The 17,502-nt window shown below is 36.5% G+C and overlaps 1 protein-coding gene across 5 annotated transcripts in view; it reads left to right on the top strand.

Annotated features, from left to right (window-relative positions):
• chl1b (cell adhesion molecule L1-like b) overlaps positions 1-17,502 on the top strand; it is an 84,403-nt gene that overhangs the window by 8,575 nt on the left and 58,326 nt on the right. For 4 of the 5 annotated variants that reach the window (XM_046847086.1, XM_046847048.1, XM_046847097.1 and 1 more), the window contains exon 2: positions 1,256-1,403. The exons of the other annotated variant lie outside the window; for it this stretch is intronic. The gene's annotated coding sequence lies outside the window, so the exon portion shown is untranslated. The remainder of the gene's footprint in view (positions 1-1,255; positions 1,404-17,502) is intronic. 5 annotated transcript variants of the gene reach the window in all.

Below are 17,502 nucleotides of genomic sequence, written 5' to 3'. Positions count from 1 at the left end.
AAAGTGCTATGTGCCACATTTTTGTTTAAATCTTCTTTGTTATTCGAAGTTCGAGATCAAAATCTTCTTCTTCTTCTTTTGGGCTAATTTTAAATAAAACTCAATCTTTCAAACAATCTTTAAAATGCTAAATCCCCAACTGCCAGCTAAATATCTGCATCCCTACAATATCATCATGTTGAGATGTGTGAACTATGTGGCTGCCATATGCCAATCAATTATCATTTAATTTATGAAAACACTTGTAACCAATAACATATTTTGTGCTATTTTGTTTCAAAAATATTGCCTTCTGGAACAATAAGTCCTGCCAGAAATGTCATGCCATTTGCATTGGACTATTTTTAAAATACACTGTTCAACCAAAACATTAAGACCAGTGACAGGTGAAATGAATATTGTTATATAGTATAATTACAAGATAATTAATATATTATCTTGTTACAGTGTCATCTGTCAAGGAGTGGAATATATTATGCAGCATTAAGATATATTAGTTCAAACTGCTGATTTGGCCTCATAGTTCACCCAGATCTCAATCCATTTGAGCATTTGTTAAATATGCTAGACAAATAAGTCAGTTTCATTGATGGCCAACCTCATAATTTACAGGATGTCTACTAATGTCTTAGTTCCAGACACATCAGTGCACTTTTAGAGGTTTTGTGGAGTTCATGACTTTTAATGTTGTTGTTGTTTATTTTTGATGTTTATAATGGCTGATTAAAGCACCAATTTCCTATATTTCCTGCATTTATTCCAACTGCCTGGGAGATTTCATGGTGAATTTAGCTTGTTTTGAGTTGTGTGTTTGTTACTATTCAGGTCTAGCTCAGACTATTGGAATATGTTATTGTAAAGGTTGTAAGCTTCCTGGAACATCACTCACACTAAATTGGTTTCAGTTAAGCATCATTTATTGTACACATTGACATGCAGAGGAGTGATGCAAACAAAACAGGTTCTCAAAGCTTTTGTTCCATTCCAGTTTTTTAAAGAACACCAGCAACAGTTCACCAGATAAGTAATTATAATTGTGGATAATAAAATCAAGGGTAAGAAAATGTATTGAGTGATGAGTGATTGACTTACAGCCAGCTTTTCATGTGCATATATATATATATATATATATATATATATATATATATATATATATATATATATATATATGGATTCTCCTTAGGTCTGTAAAATATCTGAGATCTTAAATGTCAGCTTAAATGGCACATTGCCTGTGTTTCTGCCCTGTTAAAAGTGACCCTCACAGAGTGGAGCACCGCATGCTGGTAATTGGACTACAGGGCTGTCAGTCATACTAACAGAGTGGACAAATAAGGTCTGTCCACATTCGAAGATCACCAGCTGCGAATGACAGGCAGCTTACACTTGATTCATCACAGACAGTAAGTGTATTTTTTCACATCTGGCGTGTTTGAGGTGGCTGCAGCTCTTCTTTGTTTTAGTGTTGACTTGACCATAGCTAACACACTTACAGTAGGTAACTGTTAACACATGGGGCCCTTGGTGACACCTGGTCTTCTTTTACTTCAGCCCTGATATGTGTTACACACTCTTCAGCATATGTACACACAGCTATCTCTGACATAGCATGATTTTTCCTGTGGTCAAGATGTCCTTGTCCTCTTTATGTGTGTGGCTAGCCACAATGCAGAAATGGAGACAAGGTGGTAAGAAACAGGAAGGGAGAGAGAGAGAGAGAGAGACAGAGAGAGTTCATGGCAAACTCTTCTGTTCCTCTTCTTCTGTTCTGCATCTAATTTCATTATAGATGCTCAGACTAAAGAATCTGTAGTTAATATTAAATAAGAATAAAAAAACACAACCCACCCTTCCTTTCCAGAATATTTTACCCACCTGTTTTTTTCAGGCCCTCACAGTTTGAGCTTCACTGTGCCAATCCATCAATTTAACCCTGAATTCCTTAGGATAATTTTTGTGCCAGGTGCCATAAGTACTCACACGACCTCTTCTCCATTCATGCCGAGGCAGCCACTCCCAAGCATAAACAGCCCCTTTCTGCATTTATTGTCTTTCTATAAAACTACAGACATGATACAGGTCTTTATGGCTGTTCATGAAGAAAATGAGTGCAAGCACCAACACCGCATTCTCATACTTTGATTGTTAGATTATGTTCTGTACCCTCATGCTTCAAAACCACTTTTACAAAGATTACTTTAACTGTATAAGTGTTACAGAAAGTACACAAATGTACAGCAGACAAAGTCACTTTATATATAATAAATAGTGTCGTAATCTGGGCCTTCAAACTAACTCATCCACTGAAACTTAATGCAGACATAAGGCTAGCATTACTACCACGCAGAAGCCTTTTGTTGCCATAATGACTTTTTTCAACCTTACTGCTGTGTAAATAATAGAAAATGGATTGGTAGTAGTGCTGCTGCCAGACGCTGCTGGGAGCATTAGCATTAGCAGTGGAGTCACGCCAGCCCGCTTTCATGCTCTGATGTGCGGATGGCAAAGCACAGCTAGCAGTGATTGCTAACGCAAGCATTTCATCACTCATGCTTAGAGTGAGACATGTGCTACTAGTGTTTAAATGTAGCAAAAAAGAAGTGATTGCTTTTGAAACATTTTTGTTTTCCTGTTAAATACAGAAAGCACATTTTTAACTCCCCATTGTGCAAAAAGAAGGGTGAGGAACCCTTACCTGCTATCGGCAATGACTGAGCGTTGGAGTGAGTAGATATGCCAGGAATTCATAAAGGGTTGTGGCTGGGAATGAATGATTGCACTTCACTCTGCCTGTAATGAACAATATGTCGGTTCCTCCCTCTTATTGGCAAGCATGAAAGGGCAAGCTTGAGTTGGAAATGAAAGTTAAGGGTTTTTGGCATTTATCTTAATGGGACGTATGAATGGTGTACATACGTATGTGTGTGTGTGTGTGTGTGTGTGTGTGTGTGTGTGTGTGTGTGTGTGTGTGTGTGTGTGCAGATAGATAGAACAAATTTTGCATTCAGTGTAATCAAAGCTGTATCATCCCTCACAATGAGTCAAAGAGTCAATGTCCCAAATGCATTGCACCCCAGCCAAGCAGTCAATATGGAAGCTATCTAACTACAAGCTAAATAAAGGTGTGTGTATGTGTGTGTGTGTGTGTGTGTGTGTATATATATATATATATATATATATATATATATATATATATATATATATATATATATATATATATGGAGACAATTTATTGCTTAAAGTATGCCAATCACTATAGAGAGTAGCTCAGTGCCAATTCACATAGTATATACAAGGTCAGCAATAACACCGACTAAAACACAAAACCATTCTCAAATCCTCAGAGACAAAAGGAGTGTTATAGACATGGGCCATGTTACATGTGTGCTGCTGGGATATTTTGTGATTTAGCCTTTTCCTGCATGCTAGGGGGACGAATGAAGACAGACAGCACAATCAGCAACATTGTAAGCCAATGCGTTGGGGGATGCTACTTCATTAACTGCAGAGAGTAGCAACACCATCCCAACCAGCATTACACCACCATTATGTACCAGAGGCCAGAGACCACAATAACTGCTTTTTTCTGCTATATCTGCACTTTCTACCGGCTCATTTGAGACCGATGAAATATGGGGTGTGGGACATTTGCATGAGCCTTGTAGTGCCTTGTACCAAGGAGCCATTTTGCTTTTTTCCTTCTGCATCTCTGGCAGCAGTCTTTATAATAGAACCAATTTAAAGGAATCTCATATAGGTTTTGATTAACAATTGCCCCATTAGTTATAAAATAAGGAGGAACAATAATTACTAAAGGGTTGTGATTACTAAAGTGGGTAGGACATATGTTCAGCTTTCTCATAGACCTTTAATTGCACCAAAGCATTCTTACAGCCTCTTACTGGCTCTAAGGATTAAAGATGCACACTGTTGAGAGACGGCCACCGGCAGCATTTACTCAAAGATACACCATGCTGCAGTCTGCATTTATCAATCTGTCACTGCTGGTGCTGAAAATGGCACGAGTCAATACAATAAGACAACAATGGCCATTAATCAACTGTCTACCAAAATGTTTCTGTAATTCTCATCAACAGGGTTCACAATTGCATGTTTGTCAAGCATAGTCTCTGGTGTCTTGCTGAGGATATGGATTTTTCTGCACCAAACTGAGCAGTCCCCATGCGCACCAGCTTTGCTGTGGCTGATTTTGAATAGACCCAGTTCAATCAATAACTATTGGATTGAACTCTCTGAGTTCCAAATATGGCAAGAGAACTTATCTATATCTCCTAGTTAAAAGCATAATCAATCTTGATCCAAAGGGACAATGGGTTTGAGCAGCCTTAGCCATGCATAGACAAATATTAATACACCAACAGGAGGTTTTTTCATTGAAATGCTATCTCAGCGCAGAAAATATATGATCAATTGCTACTCTCAGAACAATTACTAAGATGCCAAGGAGATCAACAAGGGTGAACAAGTTGCTTTGAGAATGAGAATAATATTATGCTAAATTAGAGCCATGTCAAATCGAATCCAATCAAATTTTATTTGTCACATACACATACATACAGGGTACGACATGCAGTGAAATGCCATGTGTCCTTATACTGATTGGGATCATTTTTATAGTAGTTACTTTTGCTTTAAAAATTAAGGAACAATCACTTTCTCAGTTTTAAATGATATACAATAGTTGAATCCACTTTCATTCTGGTTCGACTGAATTGTTTTAGTCTGTCTGTTTGAATGCACCAAGAAAAAAAAAAGGAAAAAAGGAACTGCATGGGGTTACCTGCATGGGGAACACAAAGAAAGCACAGAGAGGAACATCGGTTGATTAGAAAAAGTGAAATTTCATTGAAGATTCATGACACCATGACACCATGTTTTAATGGAGTTCGCACCCTTTGATTCCACACCAGTGGTTAGATGTAATCTTATTAGCGCTTAATTGTGGTTCTGAGGTTCCTGCCCATCAGGAGCTCTGATCTTTACTAACAGAAAAAGCAAGGCTCATCTAACTCATCAAGCCTTTTCTTAGTGTTTGCTTTCATTTCTCATTTCATTCTCTATCAGCATATTATTTCTTCTCATCACATATCCACCCCATAGGCAGTATTTCCAGATATATAGTCAAGTGAATTTGCTCAAATAAATTCTATCCAAATTCTATTCTTTTTCCAAAATATCTCATCTGTACTGTCAGGGAACATATTCAAAACTAAAAGGCTTTAAAGAAAAATAAATAAATGCACAAGCCCAACATCATTTGGATCAATTTCCCTTCCCCCAGCAACCTTATTTCAAATGTTGTGTTCTCAGCAGAAGAAAGCATCCCTTAACACCCCTTATTACTTATGGAGGGAAAAAAAATGGTTGTGACAGTTTTCACAAAAATACAAATCTATACCCTAAATATACACTCAGTGCATGAAATAAATTGCAAGGTGGACGAGAATGACTGTAAACATATATGTTTTTAATTTAGAAAGCAGATTTGCTGATATGAGCATTTGACACCATAGGGGAGATCGCTAGCTTAGTGTCAGAGTAGGGGGTGGGGATCTGGAAGTGCATAACTGAGCAACTGCCTGGTTGAATCTCCATAGCCTAGGCTAGCAGAAGGGGATTTCTTAAGTACTTATAACAAAACTGTCGAAAGGATTTTGCATTAAATCCATTAAATCTTACTTTTTCTGGTAAGAATACTGAAAGCTTTCAGGGAACAACACAGTGAAATACTATACGTGATAGAGTCATTTTAAGGCATATATTTGTATGTTTAATCATTTAGTATTGTATGCGCCCAGAAAAGTGTAAAATGGCTCAGATGGCTTTTATTAATATTTGAATGACTTATATTTCACTATTGAATGTTGATGATTTGATGGAAAAATACATCTTTTGAGCAGTGCCAGTTTCAAAAGGAAGTGGTTTAAAGGTATGACCATATTCATTACAATAGAACTAAAATAATTGTATTTGTTTAAAACACTCTCGATCTACACTAGAGTTTTAAAGCATTTAAAATATTTGCTGCAAAGACTGAACAGGCTAAAAAAAACCTTACATCCCTATAAATTTCATGCATAAAAACGTTAGAAGACTTGGCCTGCATCATTTTCATCAGCCTTGTATTTACTTCATGTCTCTCTGAATGAATGCGATTGTGAGTGAACATGCAATCCCCTTTAAAAAAAAATGCAATTTGAAGGTTGCACAAAGTGACATTAATATTTAACTAAACTATTGAGCTTGATAGCAGGCACAACAGCCACAGTGTTACACTTTGGCTGTTGTGCATCACCCGACTAAAAATACATAGTTTTGGAATATCTCAGTGGTTTCAGTTCACACTACCAAGTGAACAATTGTGTTTTTGCTGGGCAGAGACTCTGTCTTAGTGTAGAAGGAAGGCCAAAATGTGTTGCTTTTTTAAATGTATGCAGATTAATATGGACATAGCTTGAATAGCACATAATCACTTGTGTCAGGATCAAACCTGTGACCCTGAATCTGGTCTTGCTGTTTACAGTATGTTCATTTGTTTAGGGGGAAACAGAGTTGCCCTGTCTTATATTTCATACAATAAGCCCTAATGAGTCATAAAAGACATACCAACAACATTGCAATGTTATGAAACTTACAGCAAACTAAAGACCTTTCTGCACTCTGTAGACATGTCTCACAGCAGATTATTTTAAGTTCACTGAAAAGAGAAGCTTGTAGAGGACCTTTTTATACAACTAGTCTTAGTCTCCATTTGTCTCAATGGTTTCCTTCTCTTTAGATACGTTTGCTCATACTATGTCCTCTGTACTAAATTAGCAAATGTTGGATGCAACCGTATTCATCACACATAAATATTAATAGGAATATTTTAGAAATTTGGAAATGGATATAAGGGTGGGGCTGGGAATAAAAGGAAGATCACTTCATTCTGTTGGTAATTATATGGTTTTAAAAATGTTTCAAAGAGTGTGATACATGTGGTACTCCTTTGGCAGATGCTGAGAATAACCATCATTGCATATAAAGGCATTTCTATCCTTAGCACATTCCCTACTTGCTTTCAGTGGTTTGAAGTACAGTATTTCAACTTTGAAATATGGCAGCATTTTGTACATTCATTAGTGTTGTGAAATAGCAACTTGTCCTTCAGTTGTCTTTAACTTTGATCTCCTTTATTCATATATGAATTATGTATAAAATAATTATTTTGCTAACCTAGTTGTGGCTGTAAGATGTTGCTGACTTGCTTTACATGCTGTAAATTTCTTCAGAAGGAGCTTTACATATATTGTTAATATATCTTAAACGTTATCATAACTTTAAAGTTCCTTATATATACACACATATACATATGATTAACGTCACTGACACTCTTTTCCTCTTGCAGAGACAGAACACGAGCATTCTTGTGAACAGTGTGGTGAAAGAACTTGAGCAATTCCTTTTAAAATAGTTATGTTTGCACAATGTACAATTCATTGCAAATGATTTTATGAATTCTCTGTGCTGTAGTGGTCCACATATGGTGGAAATTCATTGATACTGTTGCTGGAGATGGCTTTAATAAACTTCAGTGCTCTTTATTGGGCTGATTTTAGCCATGGCAGGCTGGAGAAATGTATTGCTAATGCATTTTTTGCTAACACTCAAGGTAGCACTCATGTTGTTAGCTTTAGCTTGAGTTCCGATTAAATTTTTAGTAAAATTCCTAAAAAATGGGTTTGTGGCTACAATTTCCAACAACTGTTAATGAGCTAATGAGCATTTTATACAGCTATGATTTCAAGACTGTCAGACTAACAGCAGGGGAGATAAGTTTACAAAAAATATTTTATTTTTAAGTTGCTTTGAAGCATCCCCCAACCTTTTTTTCATTATTTTACCCCTAACCCCTGCATTATATACACCCTTATTCAGCTAAATCAATTTTGGATTAGTGGGAATCAATAAATCTTAGAGTTCCACAGCCAGTGAGAGTCTTTATTAGCTAAAAGACCTGACATTTGCAGTGTGATAAACTTCCAGGCAGTGTGTTTGTGCATGAGTCTTGTGATTCTTCCCTCATAATTTCAAGATAAAGCACTTGTTTCCTAGACACCTCCTGAATGCAGCCAAGCAATGCAACTAGCCAATGAACTGAAAGCGCAAAAGTAAAACTCCTGAAATGCATAGCTTTTTCACTTCCAGTGAAACAGCCACACAAAAATGTATTAACTGTCAGACTTCCCATTTTCTGTTCCAAAGTTTAATATGAGCTAAACGGGGGGATTTGAAAACCACTCTCTTAATAGAGCCTTTCACGGAGGCACAGGACGACAAACAAGTGCTTTCATTCAGCGCCATCCAAAATGCAAATGCCCCTGGCCCTTAACACTTTTTTTATTGAGGTTCCCATGTCACAATATGGCATAGAGTGCATCAGTGCCTGCTTTTGCATGTGCGCCATCAGAGCAGTGAAACACATTAAAGTTTTCCAGACCGAAAACAAGATGTGGGGTTTTCCTGTATAAGAACTGACATTTTAGGCATATTTGTTAATCAATCTAGACTTTTATTAACCTTATATTGCCATTATTGTGAACCTATGCTGTGTAGAATTGTGCAAATGCTTCCCGATTATTGTGATATTAATATCGCTCTAAATAACTTGTAACTGTTTTTCGAAATCTTACAATAAATCAATTATTATCAATAATCAATAATTTGCCTATTCAACAAAAGGCACTAAATGCAATGATTGTTTAGTTGTTGTCACACTGTGTCTTTGGAAACATTCAGAAAAAGAAGCTATGAACCGTACAGGATGCAACAGAGGACACTTTTTCTTTGAACCAGTTAAAGTCAGGCATGTCAACAGTTTTTCTAAGGTCACCAAGTTTCCGCCACAGTCCAAACAGAGGTACTTAAACAGAGGCTTTTGTTTTGACTCAAGCCGATTCCTGAAGACGGAACTGAAACGCAGGTAGTCAAAGAGTCTCCTGCTCTCTGCAGTGAGTAGATGCGCTGCCTTGCACACTAATGAGAGCTTTCCTTTTACAATGTAGAAAGCAAAAGCAATTACTTCCTTATCTGGGCTTCGCAAGACCACTTTGCTCTTCCAAGTTGAGGGTAAAAATACATAAACTGATTACTTCAACTTCAGTTGGCCTAAATTTCAGTCTGGCCCTTCGAGCTCTACATAGCAGTGAGCTTTACCTTCAAAGAGAGCAATTTCCCAAATTGAATTTTACACACTTATTGATAGATCAAAGTTCCTACATGATTGCCAAGTCCTGTTTATACTGTAGAAGCCTGCAAGTGCATGATCATCATATTTCTTAAAAACTGTTCTAATGTTATTTTATGTTTCCTAAAAACATAAAGGCAGAAAAACATAAATCAGATGTTGGACGGTGTACAACACAATTCATATAGTTTCTGTCTATATACTATATTCTCCTACATGATATTGTTTATTTATGAAATAGCAAAAAATTCCATTGTGTCAACTAGCCTTGTATGGTATGTATTGGTGGGTTTGTGAAATCTTAGAATTTACTACAAGAGTCTCAACAGCTAAATATTAATATGTAAAACAATTTGAATGATATTCTAGAAAAAGAAAATAAGTCAGTTAAGTAGAAAAGTCTTTAGTTCTATGTGGAAAAGTGCTCAAAGCCGATTCTTTTAACATATATGAATTTTCATGAGCATTATCTAGGGACATAACCTATTTTCGTTCAAATTCTCTGCCTATTTTTGCTTGTTTCCCCACAGTGCCATATTACTCATGAAAGAAAGCTTTTTGACATATTTTCTGTTGATGTCGTATTTACAAAGCTCAACTCAAAGGCAGTGAATGTGAGGTGTGGCTTCCAGAACACTCTGGGCAAAAGTTATTCACTGCAGATTTTGGTGACCTCTGAGATAGACAGTGATTCAGCAAGCTATTACAGTATCCTGTTGTCTCTCTCTCTCTCTTTCTCTCTGTATTTTTCTCTTTCTCTGTCTCCCCCTCTCTCTTTTTGACACATACTGTACATACTGCCTTTTCATCCTGACTGGATGACACTTTCTTTACTTCCTTTGTATGAAAATGGGTTTCTATCAAGTGGAATATTACTTTATTGTTGTGCAACTTATAAGTGATTGTCCACTACACTCTTTAGCTTGTTTATTTCTTCACATCTTTGAAGTTTTTGTCAGGAGTACACAATGCAAGCATGCTGTTCAAACTAGCCTGATTGCTCAGCTGTACACAGTCAATAGATGAGAGCAGAGTCAAACAAAAGGACTGTCAAAATAAGACTCATCTGTTTCTTGGCATACCAATAACAATGTTCAATCAATGTGGATGAATCATGTAATGTAAAAGTGTAATGCTAAAATATTATTAATAACAACTTGTTAAAAGAGAACTATTCATATTTTCAGTTGATATATTAAAAAAAAAAAAACAATTCCTTTACCAAACCCTTCTCTTAAAGGAAATTCAGTTTCCTCAAACATGAAGCCATTGTTACTGATTAGTACTGAAAGGCATGTTGATGCAAATGCAGCAACACTCTATGAGTGAAATTCATCGAGAGGTTTGACAGTCATGCTCAGATCATAGAGCGCAGGATGAATAGAAATGTACAATAAAGGAAAAAGGAACGCTGCTCTCTTTCATCTGAGTCATTACAAGTCTTCAGAGAGTGTTGCAAACATCTGTTAAGTATGCACGCTACTAGTAGCCCTGCTGGCCTCTTTGTTAATTCAATTCACATTTACTTTGGCTGACATCATAGTTCAAAAGGGTAGTAGCAAAATTATGCTGCTGCCCTGAGTAATAATTATCATGTTAGCATATGATTCTATATTCAGAGGTCTGGTTCAATGTGAATATTAAGCAGAGTGACTGCTATTAGATGTGAAGTGTTTAAACAGATTCTGATCAGGAAATGTATTAGCAATTAAACAGAAACAAGATAATTGTAAATGCTAAGTGGCTGAATGCAGAGAGAACTATTATGAGTTGCAGGTATAAGTAGGTTATAAATAATTTTCTTGAAAGCTCATATTATTTAGATGTTTAAATTGTAAAGACTCTGTCAATGTTTGCAAATTTCGTAATAAATCTCAGTTTATAAGCAAAAAAAAAAATCCGATCCACACTTGTCAATCGCCAAAAAGCAAAACATTCAATTAAGAATTGACAACAAAAGCCAAGGAAATAATAAAAAAAGGAATGAAAGAGCTGTCAGTCATTCATATCAAGCATAAAAACCCTTTGTCAGATGAATGGCAGCATATGGAATGCATCTTTCAAGAGCAAATCTGACTAACAGAAATGTATGCCAAATGTAAAACAGATGTGATAGACAAACTCGAGTGTGTAAAACATTACTTTTTTTTTTTTTACAAATTTAATGACTTGTTTAATGTTACACACTGTATAAGAGAAATTTTGTTGAAAGTGTGAATGATGGAAATGCCCTTATTTTTCAGTGTGAGAGAAGCTTATGGTAAAGCCACTACTTTGGAACCCCTTTTTATTAAGCGATGTAATGTCCTAGCTCCCCTGTGACAAAAAGAATATAGTTTGTTTAAGATGGAAATAATCTGTGATTAATATTTAGTATTTAATATTCAACTTCACCAATTCTGGTTCCCTATTTTAATGTAAACATATGTGTAATATTGATCATTTGTACAAAAGGTTTTCCTTATTCATAATTTCTTTTATTAAAATATGACACTGAACTGGATTTGATTTAAAATACATCATAAGGATTTGCACATTCACTGTTATTAAAGCAATAAGGGGACATACCAAATTAAAATCTGAAATGTATGTAAATATTTCAGACATCCTTCTTTTTACTCATTTAAAAAAAACAACAAAAAAAGTTTTTTAAAAGAAGAAAATATATAATCTAAATAATAGTATCTAGTGACACTTGAATCACACATGGATGGATGCACAACATTTGTGTGTGTCCATGATATCCAGCCTATCCACATTCTCAAAACAGATATTTGGAGATATTAATTATTTATACCCACAATTCTAAACAAAATAGCAGCAAATTTTTCACATTATTATGAGGAGCAAAGCAGCATGTAGATTATAAAAATGCACAACAGAAAAAAATGCAAGACATAAATATATGCCTACATGATCAGATCACCAGCTTCCAGTATGGCTGTAATGTAGTGTTTCTCAGTGTGCCTCCCCCTGCACAATTTGTGTTTTTCCTTGTTCCCAATTCACCTGATACAACCAAAAGCGAATGAACAACCCTGAAACAGATTGAACTGGGTGTGTTAAAGGAGGCAAAGCATGAAAATGTGCAGGGCAGTGGTTCTCAGAAGACTGTAAGGAAATTGCTCACATTATTGGCCTAGTGGGTTCAAAGCTCCCAGATGTGCACCGCAGGTGTTGCTATACAATAGATCACAAGGCCGTAAGGGTCACTGCAATGTAAAACGAGACCACTTATAGTTATAAACAGTGTGTAAGAATGCATAGGGTATCCCGGAACTGACTAAACTACAGACTGTAAAGATGATTTAAACCAGAAGTCCCTTGGAATACAGCAAACTATAAATTTCAGAACTTGCCTTCACTGAAAAAAAACAAAAAAAACAAAAACAAAACAAAAAAAACCCAAAAAAAAAAAAAAAAAAAATATATATATATATATATATATATATATATATATATATATATATATATATATATATTTTTTTTTTTTTCAACAGAAAGCAACAATGACTGCTAGTAAAGTAATTAGCCAACTCAATCAAACGTGCAAAGCTAGCAGAGACATTTACATAATAATAGAATTTCAGAGCACACCTTGTACAAATTTGCCTACATGCCCCAGGATCTCCTAATCATTTTTAATGTGTCTGAGAATAACAACATGAAGTGTGCAACCTATTTAACTTTTAATTTTCTTACTTTTTCATTTTTGGGTCAAATTGTACACCCAGCTGTTTCAACCCTTTTTCATTTGTGTGTTATGTGTGTGTGATCCCTTATAAAAGGCTATTTACTTAACTTCAGGAGCACTGTGATAAGAGCTGGGACTGCTTTTTTTCACTTTGGGCTCTTTATGTAAGAAATGAATCATCAGTCATTTAATATTCCTGCATTTTCAAAACCATCGAGACAATGCTGATTTATTCATGAGCAATCACTCTCATCCAGGAACAAACACACCAACACATACACAAACACATATAGTCATCTTCAATTCAATAGACATTTTACAGTATTCTGTAGCCTTGTTTGATTGCAGTCAGCATGGCAAATAAAATTCACTTAATTCCCCCCAACCCACCCTCAATAAATTCCATAGGATTTCGCTTTCATTAAGTGGAACCCACAAGCAAAGTTAATCCTTGGTGCAATTTTCCGCTGTTGGATTAGTCTTGTATATTAACATCACATTCCGTCGCTCAACCCTGACCTCAGTCCTCCAGCTCATCTCTCCTTAAAAGGCATCAGCTCAATGTTGAGACCTTATCTTGGCAAGCTAACCAGAAGTTAGCTGGAGCTTATCTCATTAAAGCGGCAGGAGGAGAAGAGGCTAGGATATGGATGCTTCCAAGAAACATTAATCTCACTTGTTGGAAATCTGATTTCGCAGCACAGGAGGCGTTTGTTTGGCGGCACGCTTTCCGCCTGCAGCCCTCTGCAATGAACTTCCTCTCCTGGCAGGTGGGAAGATGATGGTGATGATCCACACAGAGCACTATGCCTGCAGCACTGCTGTATTAAATTATTATCGAACCACTGAACTACTTTCATTTTGATTAGGGACACATTTCTTTTTTTTTTTTTTATTCCAGTTCTTTGTAGTATAAGCTCTAAAACCACTCTGAGCACATTTGTTTAAAGGGTTTAGAGGTAGTATGTTGCTATGCATTCTAAATGACTTGGATGGTTGTTTTAGTGAATTTGTCTCCTTGACTCCATGTTTGTCCAACGTTCTCAATTGTCTTGTGTAAACGCTCAAAATGCCCCTGAGCACCAGACCTTTGACTTTGTTAAAGCTGAGTACTCTGGGGGGGTTTGAGCAGCTCATCAATTTCTAGGGTAACATGATTAAAATGGGTTGAACAAGACTCATTTAAAACCTGTCAACATCAACAGTCCATAAGTGTGGTGAAGGGAGCAAGAACCCCTAGTTAGCCTGTCTCTTACTGTTTATTTATTTATTTTGTATTTTTCTTGACAGCATGTTTATCCTTAAAGTTAGATTGCAGTAAGTTTGAATGAACCTAACATTTGGTGCTAGGAGTGTTATTATGATATGTGATGTGTGTTTGCCCGAGACCTCTGGTGAGGCTGCCAATCAGGAAAGCTGATCACATAATGGTTCTAGCCATCATCACAGGGAGTGCCATCTGTGATCAAGTCTGCCAATGGAAAGTCTGGAAAAGATTGAGGAGACAGAATAAATCATTGAATAGGATTTTAGTAGTGCAAACTATCTCACACACACAGCAACTGTAAATGTCTCATGCAATTGTCACCTTGAGATTTACCATGCTTAACATTTCACTCACCCACATACACTGTAGTTTGGGGGGGTTTGGCAAGGGAAAAGGTCGGCTCCAGGCATGCAAATGCTATCTGTGTCCATGCTTGACTACACTGTAAAATAAATACCTGATGTGATTCAGTTGTGGTGTATGTTGCTCTCACCTATAAATTAAGGTCTGGAATCAATTTAGAGGCTGTTAATGTGTCAAGGCTAATAGGGAACTGCATATAAACACTGATGGGTACTTCATCTAGAGAGGCATATGGCAGTAGAGTTCATAAAGAGCACCCATCAGATATCCAGACATAATTTTAGGCATGTGTGAGTTCAAAAGGAGCTGCTGAAAAATAAACGTTATGGCTTTGAAACTGAATAAAAACACCCGCCAAATTAAACTTTTTCTAAACAAAAGAAAATCAACCAAAACAAAAAAAGTAAAGCATCAAATCTTTTTTTATGGTGACTAGATGCAGGTAATTTTTATATCTATATTGACCATACATGTTTTTAATGATTAATACTTTAACTTATTTTTGGATAGAAATTTTGCTAGAGATTTTAAAGTCGAGCACCAGACCTAATAGCTCTATAAAGGAACAAAACTTTAGTAGATGGCTAGGACTAAGATTCTGAAAAAGCTTTGCGGATTTCAGTTAGCTTCTTAGTTCAGCAGTCAGGGCACTGATCAGGGAGTCAGACATTTAAAAGGCTGTTTTAAATTTTAAATCATTCCTATTTATTGGAACTTTTGCTTTCTGAAAAATGCCATGAGTCATTTCAAAAACAAGTGTGGATTATTGTTTATTTTATTCCTATGTTTAAAACATTTTTAAAAACCTCTTAGGTACGAATTTAAATATAAGTTGCTTATTATCACTGTTATAGCTGTTAACTTATTATGTACTTTTTGTGCTCTATACAATATATATAATGTTTATTGATTTTTTTTTTTTATCTACTTTTTTTTAACCTGCTAACCTATTATCCCAGTGGTGGACCGTGCATTTGGTACCTGGGCTTTCAGTGGGGACTTACTCGACTTAATCCACCTCTTAATACCACCACTATCACGTCACAATTATAGAAACCATCAATACGCCATGAAATATAGAAACCATCAAAACGCAATAGGACAATGCGTGGCATTACAGAGAGAGAGGCATTTCGCATATGGAGGGTGAATACTATTTTACTAAAGCAAGCACCAAACCTCTACACTACAACCGCAACTGTGCCACCTACACCATCTGGAGCAGTTCAGAATCAATATTTGTCTAATAACATGGCAAAAACATAAAACATTTAAACAAAATACAACCTACTCACCAGAGATGCATACTCATAATTTGCACCACTCCTCAGAAGCTGTATGCCAGTGGTACCACTCATAGGCACTGCTATGGAAGTGGCAAACAAACCATTTCCCGGGCTTAGACAAGCTAGCTAGATTCGAGGTTGGCCGACGTCTCCTAGATGTCTAGCTTTTCTTGAAAATTTATTTTTAAGAATGTCCTAGACCAAATCAATTTCTCTTCCTCTGTCAGCCATTGTGGGCATTAAAAAACTCTAATTTAGATGTATTAATGTGTGCAGCGTGCTACAGGTGTGTTTTGCTAGTCGAACTTGGTTGTAACCGTTTCCCTCTGACAACCAATCTTGAAATCTGATTGGTTAAAGAAACAGACCCATTGCTAATATAATCTAAGGCACATCGGCCAGCACTACTGATTCTAAAGGCCCTGGGCAGATTAGATTGACATGGCAGCACACAGAGGCTAAAATCTGTTTGGACAGAATCTAACATCCACATACTCATACTGGAAGCAGTGCAGCCAAGAGAAACTCTATGAAGAGTTTGAAGAGAATAGATTGCTGGGAATAAATTAATACAGTTTCATGAAAAAAATATTAGAATTTAGGTTGTAAATGTAGGTCAGTGTTTTTGATAGTGTTTAGGCCAGCAGAAAAGGCCTTGCTGGCCCTGACAGCCCACCACTGCAGTAACCTATGAGTAAATTTGAAATTTCTTGATGCTTGCTATTGATAAATACTAATAAGAAATTGGGTTATCAGTGTGCCCAATATGGGGTGAGTTAATATTCTTACCAATGCCTGCATTTACCAGTGCCATTAACATTATATACTGAGTCACGACATAGGGAGTGAGGGAGCTGATTGAGATGTGGCATATGTCTTAGTTAGATTATCTTAGATACCTTTATAAAAATTGGCTTTTGGTCTTCAATGATAATGTGGTGTGGATGCAGCAAAAAGCATTTTTTGTTGGTCTAATACTGATGAGCTTCTCATGCCACTAATCCTTTAATGTTCAATACCCTACTTTTTATACCTCAGACTATACAGATGCTCTAGGGGTTCCTTTGTAAAGCCAAAACATAGAACACCAAAGACAGAATGGTGGAGTTGATCAGGACCCAGGTGAGCACATGGTGCAGGTTGTCAGTTTTGCCTGAAGGTTACACTGAGGTTATTTCCTGTAGCGGAGAACACCTGTGCTCCCTGTGTGCCGCATTTGGCTTGGCGATTGATGCGATTTGTGGGGTTTTTTTGCAGCTAGTGCAGTTTTTTTCATGCAAGTGGTCTGATTGGCTGCTTCTGCATTGCCCTGACTCTCTGCAAACTGCTGTTTTGAGTAGCCAGTAGATAAGGTTTGTCAAATTATTGTAATTATACGTTATCAATGTAAGCCATTATTTAAAAGAACTCTGAAAACTCTGAATAAAAAAAATATTACTATTAATGAGGGATTAAAGCTAAAAACAATGGATGCACAAAATGTTTGTCAGAGTTGTTTTGGTTTGTGAATGCCAGATCAGATGACCCTGGAAGAACCCTGTAATGCATGGTGGCTTACTGTGAACCATGGAGAAGGGGGGCACAAAGGCGCAGAGATGGTGAAAGAGAAGGGGAGGGGGGGGAGTTGTCCTCTCGGCAGTACCAA

Source organism: Silurus meridionalis, chromosome 1, assembly GCF_014805685.1.
Source record: "Silurus meridionalis isolate SWU-2019-XX chromosome 1, ASM1480568v1, whole genome shotgun sequence".
Classification (NCBI taxonomy): Eukaryota; Metazoa; Chordata; class Actinopteri; order Siluriformes; family Siluridae; genus Silurus; species Silurus meridionalis.
This window is presented reverse-complemented; position numbering and strand designations above follow the sequence as displayed.